Source organism: Schistocerca serialis, chromosome 12 (assembly GCF_023864345.2).
Source record: "Schistocerca serialis cubense isolate TAMUIC-IGC-003099 chromosome 12, iqSchSeri2.2, whole genome shotgun sequence".
Classification (NCBI taxonomy): domain Eukaryota; kingdom Metazoa; phylum Arthropoda; class Insecta; order Orthoptera; family Acrididae; genus Schistocerca; species Schistocerca serialis.
In genome coordinates, this window is record NC_064649.1 from 30,299,806 (window position 1) to 30,314,147 (window position 14,342).

Genomic DNA, 14,342 nt, shown 5'->3' on the forward strand with positions numbered 1-14,342 from the left:
AGCGTTGCGCAGTTGGAGGTGAGCCGCCAGCAGTGGTGGATGTGGGGAGAGAGATGGCGGAGGTTTGCAATTTGTCATGAACTGATATATATATATTATGACTTGTGATGATATTAAGGTAAATACATTGTTTGTTCTCTATTAATATCTTTCATTTGCTAACTATCCCTATCAGTAGTTAGTGCCTTTAGTAGTTTGAATCTTTTATTTAGCTGGCAGTAGTGGCGCTTGCTGTATTGCAGTAGCTTGAGCAGCGAAGATTTTTGTGAGGTAAGTGATTTGTGAAAGGTATAGTTTAATGTTAGTCAGGGCCATTCTTTTGTAGGGAATTTTGAAAGTCAGATTGCGTTGCGCTAACAAAGTATTGTGTGTCAGGTTAGGCACAGTCCCGTGTATAATTGTTCAAAGGGGACGTTTCATATGGCGACCCTGCCAGGATACCTCACTGGAATCTTCTGATTTTTTTTCTTGTAGTTTGTGTATTTAGTGTAGCTTTTGTTTATTGCTAGCGCGTAATTGTAGAGAGAATCTCCTTTGTAGTTGCAGTCTTTCATTGTTGTACTGTAAAACAGTTGTGGCATGGATGTAGATTTGCACCAAGTATTTCGCAGCTGCGCTGGTAATTAACTAGATATTATTTTCAGTGGTATGTTAATGTGTTCTCTTATTTTTGATCTTCAAATTGTGCTTTTCTTTGTTATCGTGTGAAATACTCTGACAATAATGGCGTGTGAAAAACGTAATACTAGGCTCCAAAGTAAACTGAGAAATGACAGTGAAGATGAAAGCAGTGTGTTAACGCCACCATGTAATGAATTAACAAATATTCAAAGTAGTAATTTGGTAACTGTGCATAGGGAAATGGAGCGGGCGTCAAATAATGGTGTAGACATTGAAACATGTAGAGAACAGGGAAGCATTATCGATCGATCGGTCGGCAACAGCTCGCCTCAGGAATCCGAAATGACAGGAAACAATCTCGCAAATACTGTAGATTCAGGTTTTGGATCCTCACCGTTTTCTCAAATAAGTCAAGACACATTTTCTGCTTGTCAAAATGTGAATGTTGCCGGTGCAAATGCACTGCCGAACAGCGTAGAGAAACAGATTCCAGACACTAATACATTATTATTGCAATTAATGCAACAAATGGAACAAAATCAGAGACAAACACAGCAACAGTTAGACACAGTGGAACAAAATCTCAAAAAGTTAGACACAATGGAACAAAATCTTAAAAAGTTAGACTCATTGGAACAAACACTTGAACAAACACGTGAAGATTTAACTACTGAGTTACATAACATTGAATCGAAATGTCAAAAAGTCTGTAATGACGTAAAAACACAAATTTGTGAGCATTTTCAACCTATTTTTTCGCGGCATGAAAATGCATTACAGAATCACGAAGCAGCCATAAAAGAACTGCAAATTATTGTTCATGAAAATCATGAGACCTTGCAAGCTAAATTTGACTCAGTTGCATCTACCGATTCGGTTACGCAACTCGCAAAAACTCAGGAAAACTTTAAGGACACAGTAGATACTCTGAAACTTGGTTCAGAAAAACACACTGAAGAAATAAGTACACTATCGGAGAAAGTAGCCGAACTTTCGGATCAGGTCACTAACTTATCTACAAAGGTAGATGATGATCTGAATGACACAAGACCCGTAGCCTTCACTGACACAGAAGAGTATGAACAAATAAGAAAATTCAAACAAAATCAGAATCAAATTAATACACAACACCAAAGAGAAATCCGGGAAGTACAAGATCAGCTGACACAGGTAATACAAGAATTACGTATTTCAGAGGACACTCGCGCTCCAACACGGGAAGAGGGACTTAGAAACACGGAAAAGCCGCAAAATAATAACACAGGGCATTTCGGAAATTATGAAAGAAATTGGCAATGTGCACCGAATTTTGAGATGGAACGGCCGACACGACCTAACAATGACCGATATGCGACTCGCCGACATGACGATTTTGACTATAAGCTGTTCATTACTACACGTAAATTCAAAACATTTAAGAATTCTGGCAACGACATTCATCCACAAGCATGGCTCCATCAATTTTCTCATTGTTTTCCTCCCAACTGGTCATTGGAGCACAGATTAATATTTATGTGTGGCTACTTAGAGAATGAACCAGCTGTAAGAATGCGATCGGTCATTCACGATTGCCACAGTGAAGGAGAATTTTACCATGCCTTCCTCTCAGCATATTGGTCGCAAGCTACACAAGACCGTGTAAAACATGGCATCATAATGATGAAACATTTCGAACAATCTGAATTCTCCAGTCTTGTGAAATATTTTGAAGACATGTTGCATAAGAATCAGTATCTTTCAAACCCATACAGCCCCTCAGAACTCATCCGCATTTGCTTACTCAAATTGCCTGAACATTTACGACATATTATTTTAGCAGGACGTTGCAAAGATGACATTGAAGCTTTTCAGGGTCTGTTACAAGAATTGGAAATTGACAATGACAATCGGGGAACGCGGAAACAGGAGCACAACAATTACAGGTCACATCTGTCACAATTCCACGATGAAAGAAATAATAACTGGACACGACAAGGCTATTCTCACAACACATATCGTGACCAAAACAGACACCACCCATATGACAACCACTGGCAGAGTAATAATAGTTACAGAGAAAGATCGCATTTCCGTAGTAATGAATATGACGGAGACAATAAGAGAAACAGACAATATGGGAATCAAAACAAGTATTATCGAGGGAGGCAGAATAACTTCAGACGCAACAGTTCGGCGCAGAGTTACGATTCAGGGAGAAATTCTCCACCACATGACCGACAAACAAGAAACTAAGTAAACTACCGACAAAACGACAGACGTGAATTTCATCAGAACTGGCGGGATTCAAACAGAGCAGGGCCCTCTCGGCAAGGCGAATTTGTAGAAGTTAGGTCTCCTAATCCCAATAACGACGCGCGCCAACAAAGAGACAGACAATGACTCGCACAGCAGGCAGCCGCGTGCGCCAGGTGGCTCAGAGAAAAATAACATAGACGCTAACCTTGAGAAAAACTCCAGTATTCTTTACCGACGTATACCGCCTGACAATTGCATTCAAGTTCAAACTCTGAGTACTATGAAGAGTAAAGATTGTACCACATATCACATGTAAAACCGCTTACTGAGAGATAATCTGCTTTTTAACTTAGTCTTTGTCATAAAATTTTTCGCTTCACATTACTAGTATGCTTTGTCAGACTTAAGAAACTGTTAACATACAACAATGTTTGAAGTTAAATATCCAATCAAGAACCAAGAGAACTTATTTAAACAGAAATGACGAATGCATTGTTATAGTAAACAGACGTCACAGTGTTATTGTGTGTGTACATTCTTGCTTGTTTGTTGCACGATTACATAACGACTATAAAGCTCACATACTTAGAACATTTACCAGTACTGCTAATGAGATTTTAATGCAACATTTTGGTTTATTTGAAAATACATTCTGAATTTAAAGTGCTTTCTGAGAGATACCAGATGACACAGAGGTTAGTTTATGTGACAGCTACACGATTTTTATCACGACGCTACTAATGAGTGACAATTTACAATGTTGCTTTTGCGGTGTATCTGTTTTATATCTGCACAGTTTTCTGAATTCTTCTGGAAATCAAAACATGTTTTATTAGTAACTTTTGTGGTATAGCTACAAGGAGACAGCCTTTTCCATAGCACAACAATACATTACAGCACAGTACTTTCATCATCACAACAATAAGCGTAATAACTAAGATATCTCTACGCAAAGCATTTCACTTTTGTTTATCATGAGGTAAGTACATTGGCTTCTGCAGAACTTAGCTTTTGGAGGAAAATAACTACGACACTTTCACAGAGATTATCTTACAACAATATGCACATTTAGCGCTACAGGACACGGATTCCAGTGATCAATTTTATACTTAAAACATTTATTTTTAAAGATTTTTGAATTACAAAGAAAGTTTTCCGTGATATATTTCATTTCATTGCTGTAATCTGTAACACCTGAGGGTATAATTACATAAATCCTCAGGGGGGTACACACTTACTTTGTGTACCATGTGTGTGGCAACCACAAGGAACCCTAGCTAATATGGTATTTGCTTATACAACTTTACACATCGGTACCATATTTCTCTAACACACAAATTACACAGCTATCTGATCATTTAACTGAGAGATAAACATTTTTTTACTACATCAGTGTCACATGTTTACGCAATACACAGTTGGGTAACTTCACACTCTTGAAACTGTATTTTGTCTGTACTTTGTAAACTGTTCATATTTTTTCGGAATCATTGTGATACTATGAGAGCTTTGAATGATGTATTTGGTATGAGATCATGATTTTTAAAGTACGTTTGAGGCAGCTGACACTTTTGACATGAGCAGAGAATTTTTTTAATTATTGGAGGAAGTTACGACGATTTTGAGATTTGACTGAAGTGTTATGATATTATTACGACGACGATGTGTATTATGTTGTTGAGGAATGTTTATTATGCTACGTGTTTCTCACGATGAAATATTGAAGAAGTGTCGACGAATATGTATATGTATAATGAGGTAAGGAATAATGAGTAGTGTTTAGGGACTCTGATTTATGAAAAGGATGTTGGAAACCAAGAAACGTACTTTAAGAGTTATGAAATGTGTGACTGTATCACAATGCTGACGAATATTTTTTTTGGACACTTATATTTATAGGATTTTGTTTCTAGAGATTTGCAACGCTAATTCTTGACCTGTGAAATATTTTTAAATGAGACTGCAACGGTAGCAGAAACTGCTGTCGTAAATATTTCCGTACGAAAGTTAAGTGACCACCTGCACGTAATGCGTCGCGGGCACCCAGCTGTGTCAGACGCCTGGAGAAAAAGCCATTATTGCGAGCCCTTTTCAGCGGCACAGGTAGAAAAAAAGAAGGGGACGTGGGACGTGTCAAACACCTGGAGAACAAGCCATTAGGGTGTGCCTTTCATCGCTAATGCGACACCCTCGTTACTTGAAAACATATGATTACTCGCACTTTGTGCTAATTACTGAAATGCTTATGAATTGATAGGAAATATTCGTACATCTGCACACCTGATTACGACAAGCGTCTTTCTACGAGAGTTGAGAGCTACTAACTTATGAAATGTCACATGACTACTGAATGATATTTTTATGCTTTGCTTTTCATAGTTGCTTATTTCATTTGACATCTGTTTTCCAGCTGTGTTGCAGCATTGCTTTTATAAAATAAAATGCATTTGCTAATGTGAACACTTTCTGTCAACAGATCTATTAAATAATTATTTTATGATCCACATTCTTTAAAAAAGGAGCACTTGGAAAGGAAAGAACAATAAGAAGGAACTAGTAACTGCATTCATAATTTTCTTTTCAAGTAATTGGTAACTTTTTGGTAGAATAACTTCTTGTGGTGCACCACTTTAATTACATAGACATTAAGATGTGAATATACATTTCCCTTATCTGCATTGTTGTTTAGTGTAATATTTTTTCTGCTTGCGCTATGTCATGTTTAGGTATAAGTTGCTGCTGTTTGCCAGGCATAGTGTTATTGAATTTGACTTTTGCTAATTTATACTGTAGCTTGCTTTGCAATTTTCCATTTTTTTCATTGCTGTTTATAATAATTGTTTTACGTGCTGCTGCATTGCCTCGTCCCTTAGTTTAGCATCTGAGCTCAGTAGATTTAAGTTAGCTTAAGAGGGGGTAGACTATAGGAGAAACTGACTATGGAGAATAGGTAAAGAATGCATTGCGAAGTTATATAAAAAGGATTTGGGCCCAAATGAGTATTGTACAATCAGAAATAATTATTTTGAAAGAAATATGAACAGAATACAGAAAGCAGGCTTAGATAGGACTTTTTGGAAATAAATAATGAGGTAAGACATACGTGAAATAAATACAGAAAGCATGCTTGGATAAGATTTTTTTTGGTGGAAGCAAAGGTTGAAATAAGACGAAAGATCTATGGAATGAAGTTTTGGGATGGACTGCAGTACCAAATGTTACACTGAAAACGAACCCTGTCCTTTCCTTTTGTGTTATCCCTCTATGTGTTTGTGTACCCTTGTGTATTTGTTTTCTTCCTGTCTGTGTAGTTTCATAGAATTTTTTCTTCTTTTAATATTAAGCTACATTCACTATGATGAGGAATACTGTTATCCTCAAATATAATTGGCATTAATAATGTGTTATTTACTTTGTAAAGATGTTTAGACATTGTTTATTGTTTTGTGTTAATGCTAATGTGTGAAGTTGATGTTTCAAAAGTACTCATGTCATAATTCCTGTAACACTGACGTATATGTCTATTTCTATTCTTTTGTAACGCCTGTTTTACTACAAATGTTATCTGTATTGTTATGTTCTTTAATGATGTATTTTGTACCTTTGTTATTGTATTCTTCTGTTATAAAATTGTAATTGTCACCAGTTCATGATATTATTAACTTGTAAGTTCCATTTCACTGCACACGTTTCTGTTGGTCATAGTATATGGACAATATGTGAGAAGTAGGGACTGATAGTGTTTGCACGTGTGTTGGTAATTCAGCAAGGGACTGGATAACAGCATTGCTGGTTCTAAGGACAGTTAAAAGAAAAACTTTCTGAGTGCACAAGTGGTGGTTTATGGACTTGCTATATTCTCTGCAAGAATCTTCGATGGTGATTGTGCACCTGCACAGTCGCAACGGATGGCTGCTGGCCGTCTCTACCAGGACTACAGTGGGTCTGCACCTCTGGTGGCCCACCAATACCATTATCTCTACATGGACTACAGTGGGTCTGCATCTATGATGACCTACCAACGCCATTATTTCTACAAGGACTGCAGTGGGTCTGCACCTCTGGTGGCCCACCAATACCATACTCTCTACCAGGACTACAGTGGGTCCGCTCTGTGATGACCTACCTACCAATATTCTTCCAAACTTCGAATGACACTGCTGTGGGTTTGCTCTGTTGTGGCCCATTACCTGTCAGCATGTCAAGAGTCAGCACTGTCTTTCCGTTGGAAGGACAACACTACTTCTTCAAGACTGCATGGAAATCCACTACTTCTGTGTGCAATTTCTTTTACTAATGAGACTTTGTGAAAAAAAACCTGTGATTACCGTAATGAATGATCAGGACTGTCTTTATAAACTGTGAGAAAATTTTAGCTTTTGACCAACATTGTATCAATAAGTGTGTGCATTTGATTTCTTTGTTATTGTAATTATGAAAAATTTTATCAAATCATTATTGGCCACTGCCCAAAAAAAATTTTGTAAAATTTTTTGTGAGGAGCATGGGGGCTATGTAAGTAGGCTGTTTATGTTTTCTTATTGGCAACGTTACGTAGCGCTCAATATGAAAATCACTGGCTGTGCTGTGTGCAGTCTGTGGCTAGTTTGCATTGTTGTCTGCCATTGTAGTGTTGGGCAGCGGCAGCTGGCTGTGAACAGCGCGTAGCGTTGCGCAGTTGGAGGTGAGCCGCCAGCAGTGGTGGATGTGGGGAGAGAGATGGCGGAGGTTTGCAATTTGTCATGAACTGATATATATATATTATGACTTGTGATGATATTAAGGTAAATACATTGTTTGTTCTCTATTAATATCTTTCATTTGCTAACTATCCCTATCAGTAGTTAGTGCCTTTAGTAGTTTGAATCTTTTATTTAGCTGGCAGTAGTGGCGCTTGCTGTATTGCAGTAGCTTGAGCAGCGAAGATTTTTGTGAGGTAAGTGATTTGTGAAAGGTATAGTTTAATGTTAGTCAGGGCCATTCTTTTGTAGGGAATTTTGAAAGTCAGATTGCGTTGCGCTAACAAAGTATTGTGTGTCAGGTTAGGCACAGTCCCGTGTATAATTGTTCAAAGGGGACGTTTCATAGATTATATGATAGCGGAACAAACACTGGTAGCAGTTACTTCTGTAAAATATCTGGGAGTATGCGTGCGGAACGATTTGAAGTGGAATGATCATATAAAATTAATTGTTGGTAAGGCGGGTACCAGGTTGAGATTCATTGGGAGAGTGCTTAGAAAATGTAGTCCATCAACAAAGGAGGTGGCTTACAAAACACTCGTTCGACCTATACTTGAGTATTTCTCATCAGTGTGGGATCCGTACCAGATCGGTTTGACGGAGGACATAGAGAAGATCCAAAGAAGAGCGGCGCGTTTCGTCACAGGGTTTTTTGGTAAGCGTGATAGCGTTACGGAGATGTTTAATAAACTCAAGTGGCAGACTCTGCAAGAGAGGCGCTCTGCATCGCGGTGTAGCTTGCTCGCCAGGTTTCGAGAGGTTCGTTTCTGGATGAGGTATCGAATATATTGCTTCCCCCTACTTATACCTCCCGAGGAGATCACGAATGTAAAATTAGAGAGATTAGAGCGCGCACGGAGGCTTTCAGACAGTCGTTCTTCCCACGAACCATACGCGACTGGAACAGGAAAGGGAGGTAATGACAGTGGCACGTAAAATGCCCTCCGCCACACACCTTTGGGTGGCTTGGGGAGTATAAATGTAGATGTAGATGTAGATGTAGACCTCGATACGCGGCGGTGGTGCTATCTCTTGGATTTTGCACGAACTTTTCAAACGCCCCTCGTAAAGGACTAAGTACATCTGAGGCAGTTATTAATACCCAAGATGAACAAGGCTGAAATAAAGCAGAGCTTTCATATGCGAGGGCTTGCTGGAAAGTAATGCAGCCGAATTTTTTACTCTGTTCTCAAAATCGGTTGAGGTATTACGTGCCACGAATATTATTCGGTCGACGTTCCTGTTTCGCTGCCGCAAGTTGCAACCGTCTGCCGCTAGAGGGCTCCGGATTGTTGGGTGTAACATGGCGGTGTGTAAAGTTACTGTGCTGGAGCGTGACAAACAGCGTGCTGTGATCGAGTTTTGGATTTAAAGAGTTCGTTCACACAGGGAGCACCCTATTCTTCAGCATTACAATGCCAGACGACACGAGCGCTGCGACTCGTGCAAGAATCCAGAGCCTCAGGTTCACTGTCATCTACCATCCCCCATACAGTCCCGACTTGGCCCCATCCGATTTTCAACTCTTTCCAAAACAAAGAACACCTTCGAGGCATTCGTGGTGAAGAAGCGGTGTAAGCAGAGGTGAGACTGTGGCTCCGTTCAAATGGCTCTGAGCACTATGGGACTCAACTTCTGAGGTCATCAGTCCCCTAGAACTTGGAACTACTTAAACCTAACTAACCTAATAACATCACACACATCCATGCCCGAGGCAGGATTCGAACCTGCGGTCGTAGCGGTCGCGCGGTTCCGGACTGTAGCGCCTAGAACCGCTCGGCCATTCCGGCCGGCTGTGGCTCCGTCAACGAAGTCAAACATTCTACAGTGACGGTATCAACAAAGTGGTCTCTCATTGTTTAGGAAATGTAACTCACCCACGAAAGAAGTGGCTTATAAGGCGCTTGTTCGCCCGATTCATGAATATTTTTCATCTATCTGGGATCCCTATCAGTTGGGATTGATAGAGGAAATAGAGAAGATCCAAAGAAGAGCGGAGCGTTTCGTCACAGGATTGTTTAGCTGGCGAGAGAGCGTTACGGAGATGCTAAACAAACTCCACTGGGTGACGTTACAAGAGAAGCGTTATGCATCTCTGAGATATTTACTGTTGAGATTTTGTCAACGAAGTCAAACATTGCTACAGTGACGCTATCAACAAACTGGTCTCTGATTGGGAGATACTTCGTTCAAAGCCATGGAACGTGCTGCGACTATTCCCAGGATAAACCATGTGAGTGCAGAAAAGAAGAAGCATCTAATGAAGCTCATACTTTTCTAAGGGTGCATTCGTAAGGATTCAGCGAGCTTCTACAGTGATATGCTGTCTGCCAGTGGTAAGGAATGTCAAGATCATGACAGCTCACGGAGAATTTATGGATGGATGGTCACCTGAAGTTGAAGCAGAAGACAAAAAAGAAATATTATTTTAAAACTTAAACGTGAAAAACAGGCATTTTATATTATTGCACCACTGATCTAGTTTGAGCGTAACGTTAGCTTTGAAAAAGGAAACTGTTTTCTACTCCCAGCAGTTGATAAACTACAAAAAATTTTGTAAGCGTAGGCTTCTGCGGCCGTTGTCACAGTCAATAAAATTGTTCTGGCTTTGAGGCCGCATTGTCATCAATAAAATTCCGACGTTTCGGCGTCTGTTACAAGGCGCCTTCCTGAGGATGTATTGCTAACTGACGACAATGCAGCCTCAAACCCAGAAGAATTTTATTGACTGTACCAAAAATTTTATGTATGTGCAAGCACTATGTTAAATCATTTTCAGAACTGTACGAAATTTGCTAGTTGTAAAAATAATCCCTCTCAACTTGCTTCTTAACTAAATTAATGTGTCTCCTCTAAATTATTATTTCTTGCACAGTCCCCACAGTCGTTTAATGAACAAAGTAAGAGCATGTGGACTATCAGACCAATTGTGTGATTGGACTGAAGAGTTCCTAGATAACATAACGCAGCATGTCATGCTCAATGGAGAGAAGTCTTCCGAAGTAAGTGATTTCAGGTGTGCCGCAGGCGAGTGTCGTAGGACCGTTGCTATTCACAGTATACATAAATGACCTTGTGGATGACATCGGAAGTTCACTGAGGCTTTTTGCGGATGATGCTGTGGTATATCGAGAGGTGTAAAAATGGAAAATTGTACTGAAATGCAGGAGGATCTGCAGCGAAATGACGCATGGTGCAGGGAATGGCAATTGAATCTCAATGTAGACAAGTGTAATGTGCTGCGAATACATAGAAAGAAAGATCCCTTATCATTTAGCTACAATATAGCCGGTCAGGAAATGGAAGCAGTTAACTCTATAAATTACCTGGGAGTACGCATTAGGAGTGATTTAAAATGGAATGATCATATAAAGTTGATCGTCGGTAAAGCAGATGCCAGACTGAGATTCATTGGAAGACTCCTAAGTAAATGCAATCCGAAAACAAAGGAAGTAGGTTACAGTACACTTGTTCGCCCACTGCTTGAATACTGCTCACCAGTGTGGGATCCGTACCAGATAGGGTTGACAGAAGAGATAGAGAAGATCCAACGGAGAGCAGCGCGCTTCGTTACAGGGTCATTTAGTAATCGCGAAAGCGTTGCGGAGATGATAGATAAACTCCAGTGGAAGACTCTGCAGGAGAGACGCTCAGTAGCTCGGTACGGGCTTTTGTTGAAGCTTCAAGAATATACCTTCACCGAGTAGTCAAGCAGTATATTGCTCCCTCCTACGTATATCTCGCGAAGAGACCATGAGGATAAAATCAGAGAGACTAGAGCCCACACAGAGGCATACCGACAATCCTCCTTTCCACGAACAATACGAAACTGCAATAGAAGGGAGAACCGATACAGGTACTCAAGGTACCCTCCGCCACACACCGTCAGGTGGCTTGCGGAGCATGGATGTAGATGTAGATGCATAAACCGAGTTTTGCAGAACGGACCTCGATTGAGGACATAGGCTGCAAATTTAGCCTGAGGAGGAGGTTGGCGCAGGAGAGGAATTCATGGCGGGCCACGTAAAACCACTTTGATGACTGATGACTCAAAGAAAAAAAGTCTGTATTTTTGTCCTCCGCGCTTCTTCCATGGTGCGTTACCTTGCTTCCAAGCAAGCACAATTCCTTCGCTTCATCTACCCCGTGGACCCCAATTTCTGTGTTAAGTTTATTCTAATCTCATTTCGGCTAGTGTCCATTAGCTTCGTCTTTCTTACATGTTTTTCGGAAGCCATCATGTTTCCTCATTACACCCTTCATACCATTACACAGGTCCTGCAGTTCCTCCGTACTTTGACTGAAGATTGCAATCCCATCAGTGAACATAGGTCCCGAGGTCCCGAGTTCGAGTCTCGGTCCGGTACACAGGTTTAATCTGCCAGGAAGTTTCATCTCTTGATTTTTTCAAAGTCTTACTTCCGTCATACCAGTCACAGAACATGTACTCAATGTTGCATGTAATTTTATTACTCATTACAAGAAGTTATAAACTGAAGAGCCAAAGAAACTGTTGCACCTGCCTAATGTTGTGTAGCATGTAGTACTGCCGCAGCACAATGGAATAATGTCTGAAGTAGTGCTCGAGGAAATTGACACCATGAATCCTGCAGGACAGTCCACAAATCCCTAAGAGTACAAGGAAGTGGAGATCTGAACAGCATGTTGCAAGACATGTCTGGGGAGTCCTGTGGCCAGCGGAAGTGTTAAATTCATAAGAGTGTTCCTGGAGCCACTCTGTAGCAATTCTGGACGTGTGGGATGTCGCAATGTGCTACTGGAATTGCCCGAGTCCGTCGGAATGCACAATGGACATGAACGGATGCAGGTGGTTACATGGGGTGCTGATGTACGTGTCACCTGTCAGAGTCGTATTTAGACGTATCAGGGGTAGTACCATATCACTCCAACTGCCCACGCCCCAAACCATTACAGGGCCTCCACCAGCTTTAACAGTCCCCTGCTGACATGCAGGGTCCATGGGTTCGCGAGGTTGTCTCCATATCCATGCACGCCCATCCGCTCCGACCAGGCAACATGTTTCCAGTCATCAACAGTCCAATGTCGGTGTTGACGGGCCCAGGCGAGGCGCAAAGCTTTGTGCCATGCAGTCATCAAGGGTATATGAGGGCCTTCTGCTCCGAAAGCTCTTATCGATGGTGTTTCGTTGAATGGTTCGCACGCTGACACTTGTCAGTGTCTCAGCCTTGAAATCTGCAGCAATCTGCCGAAGGGTTGCACTTCTGTTACGCTGAACGATTCTCTTCAGTCGTCGTTGGTCCCGTTCTTGCTGGATCTTTTTCCAGTCGCAGTGATGTCGCACATTTGATGTTTTACCGAATGCTTGATAATCACGATTCACTCGTGAAATAGTCGTACGGGAAAATCGCCACTCCATCGCTACCTCGGAGATGGTGTGCCCCATCGCTCGTGCGCTGACTAACATCGCGTTGAAAGTCAGAGCTTGATAATCTACCATTGTAGAAGCAGTAACCGATCTAACAACTGCGCCAGGTACTTCTTGTCTTATATAGGCAAGGCCGACAGCAGCGCCGTATTCTGCCTGTCTAATATATTTCAATGCACATGCCTATACGAGTTTCTTTGGTGCTTCAGTGTATAATGCTGTGTATGTTTGAGGTTGACTCTGTGGTCCAGAAATTCACATTAAATCCTCACGTATCCTTTCAATCAAAGCCCTGTAATCAATGTATGCAATGCAACTCAATAACGCTATCTGAAGGTGCAAAGCAATCACTCTTACAAGCAAATCTATTCTGATATCAGTAATAGGTGGTAAGTATAAACAGGAAGTAATTAAACGCTAATTCATTCATATGGAAAGTCGATATTAATATAATAAATGTAACTTGGTAGTCAAGGAAGGCAGAATTCGGTTATGATTGTGGATGTGGCCATAATCAGTTACTGCTGGTTCCCTTTTGCAATTACACACTTTTTTTTTTAAAACGGTAATTCCAGACTCAGCAATAAATAAAGATATCACACGTTATTAATGAAGGAATAAACAACTGTGTAATTAATACTGCTTTCAGTACCGATACGTTACAATTTACTAAATGAGCATAAAACGCAGACACAGCAAGTAATGTTTTAAAAACAAACCAATGTGATCCCAATTAGAATTTTAAGGAAAATAACATTTACGGCTAAAGGCCTTTAGCGCCAAGAACATCAATTATAAAAAAATTTAACAAATATACTGTAAAACAGGAATGCAACAGCAAGGTTAATTTAAAAAGATGGGCAACTGATCACCAAATGGGTGAGACAAAATGATGGTAAGCTTTACTAAGTTTAGCATCATTTTGTCTCATCTGTTTGGTGATCAGGTGCCTGTCTTTTTAACCATTTAAACCTGCTGTAACGCCAAGGATGGAAATTATATAAAAAATTTAGAAACATACAATAAACAGCAAATACAATAATAAAACACAAAGGCCAGTCACAGACGGTGCTCCAGGAATCGACCTCTGAGTAGGTCCGGCAAAAAACACTTTCGCGAGCAACGATATAGGCAGCCAAGAGTTGCATTCATTTCACAAGATGGTAACTCAGACTAGTGGCAGTCTAACGAATCACTAATGATAATCTTGCCGAGGCTACCTGAAGTCCAGTAAACGAAATGCAAAGATTTAAAAATACGCCAAAGCCAGAACCAGTGGTCTGGACTCCGCCCATAGAATACTTGTGCTTAGAGCGCATGGAACGAAAAGGAATCAC